Below are 2,765 nucleotides of genomic sequence, written 5' to 3' on the forward strand. Positions count from 1 at the left end.
AACTTGTGGAGCAAGGTGTGTATCATTATGAGATTATATGTTATTATATTATATGTCATTTTGTCTTGGTATTTAGACATACATCAGAAAACAAATGGATTTTACTGTATTAAGTATGGTAAATAATAAATTGTTATAAACAATGTTTACGTCTATTTCATACAAACATTTGGTAAACTATGACAAGTATAGTTTATGTACACTACCACTACTATCGTTTGGATAAAATATAATAGGTATAGTTTATGATTCATTTACATAACAAACTCCTTTCCAAAGGTTACCCTTATACAAAATGGTTTTCATTATACCACATGTAAATTCGTTAATGACTTTTTTGAGACATTCGCTTCATATTACTTTTCAAGTATTACACTTATGCCCTGAATTGTAACCAAAATCTCTTGTAGGGAGAGCTTGATAGTTGTGTATAGATCTATATTGGGTTTGACAAACCCACACCTTAGCTTCATGCAACGGCTAGACAAGCAGGTCTTGGGTGACAAATGTCATAACATTTCTGATGCCTGAAGAACGTCGATTCAGGCCAACTAGGTCATAGCATGGTTATAATAACTCACATTAAGTATTAACAAACATAGGAATTATGGGGATTTCATTGAAACCAAACGGGTTTATCTCGATTTAAACTTACATTGTTTTACTATAAGTAAGGAAAATTGCTTGTACATTTTGGTCTTTGGATTAAAGACTACATTTTCCACTTTAAGGAAAAGATTGGATTTTTCTAAGGACAAACACTACTTTTACAAGAAAAGGTTTTCATCACTACATCCAAAAGCTTATGAACTCACCAACTTAATTGTTGACACCCTTTCAAAATTACTTGTATTCTCAGGAAATCAATAAACAGGTAATCAAGTGCTTTTGAGGATGGGATTAAGGCATCAAACATTTCATTTTTGTCAACATAATGTAATTGACTTGGAAACATGTAAACTTATACAATGATGTAACTTTTTCAATTATATTTATGTTGGTTGTGTTTACTTTGATCACTATTGCAAATTGTTGTTATGATACTATACATGAAGTCCTCCACCCCTGGACGTTTCCGCCATCCTTGGTTTGGGGGTGTGACAGATTGGGATCAGAGCACGGTTTATAGTGAACTAAGTACGTCAAACCACATAAGATATACAAACTATAAACACATTTGGGACTAAAAGTCTCTGATTTGAACATTTTTCAATTGGTTATACTTTTAGAAAATCAATAGTTTTCTTGTTTAAAGTATACATACATGCTCGCATAGTGTCATAACTAGGGAGAACATAAAGTAAAAGAAGAAGAATTGAACACTATGAGTATGCCTTGGTATGTGTAATCAGGTTTGGGAGGGATATAGTCTGATCAACTATATCTGTCCGAGAAGTGACTTACACATCCTGGGGGATAGTCATAATGGGCAACAAATCTAACAACCTAACTTCACTCTACAAAGAATGCTCTAAGAACCAAATATAAACACTTAAAATACTATAGGAGTATTTAATGTTGCTATAGCGCAATATTATTATCAGATCTGTTACATGCTTCTTACACCCCTATTATCGCACAGACGCCATGGCAGGATTCCATCTACCTTGAGACCTTTACTTCCCTAATGAGGGAAATGCTAGATGGCTCAAGGCAGAACCCAAGGAAATGATCGAGGAGGATCCTAAGGAGGACCCTGAGGAGGTTGACGACGAAGAAGAACCCGAGGAGGAAGATGAAATGGAAGATGAAGAAGAAGAATCCAAAGAGGAAGAAGAAGAAGAGGAACCAGAGGAGGAAGTCATCAACCCTCCTTACATCGCCAGGGTGCCTGCGAACCGTTTCGGCTACAACGGGCATGATCCTCGTTGGGCAATAGTGATCGAGAGGTGGAGCCGACAACAATGCCAACGATCACCATATGGTGATCAATGGGGTTACTATGACCTCAGCCACGAGGGACCGGCTGACAGATCCCTCCCCGTCATGGTCCATCATATTACGAATCTGGGGAACCAGAATAGGGAAATGGTAGATCAAGTTCGAAATGTCAACGTTGTTACGGAAGCTACCGATGCACGCACCAGGGAGTTGGAAAGGGATTTCTATCCAGTGGACCAACTTATCGAGGACCTTACCATCGCTCGAGCTGAGGTAAGGCAGTACCAGGTGAGGCACGCAGCTCTCGAGGAGAGAGTGATCGCAGCCGAACGCCGAATTGCGGAGCTTCAGGGAGCCTCGACCTCATCTCAAGGCCACCATGGACCAGATGCTACCTGCCTCGAGTAGTGCTTACACTGCTCACGTTTTGTTATAAAACTAGGATTTTGAGTATGCGTTGGGGCTACTCTTTTTTGCGAGTAGGTTCGACCCTGCGTCTAAGTGATTACACTATTCGAGGGGTCGGTATGCTGTCAAAATTTTATGCTACATTGATGTAATGTAGACCCCTATGAGGTCAAATTTTCCCCAAAACAATATGTACTGAAAGTTTATCAATGAAATTGGCATGCATTTTATTTCATTGGATGTTTGGCACTAGATCTCACTACTTGATATTACAAACAACTTACAACTGATAACTTGAAGATTCTTAAGGTCTACCCTGAAGTTATGTGTAAGTAAGAAATGATCAGCCTAGAAATGGTGAGTCCGCCTTAGGACCTGTTCCTTGTTTGGTTGTGGACTTAGTGAAGACTCATTAGGTTCAACAGTTTATTACAATTTTAATTACACACAATTGGGGCACGTCAAGTGAATCTTAG

The sequence above is a fragment of the Lactuca serriola genome, chromosome 3, assembly GCF_051521515.1.
Source record: "Lactuca serriola cultivar US96UC23 chromosome 3, Lser_US96UC23_V15, whole genome shotgun sequence".
Taxonomy (NCBI): domain Eukaryota; kingdom Viridiplantae; phylum Streptophyta; class Magnoliopsida; order Asterales; family Asteraceae; genus Lactuca; species Lactuca serriola.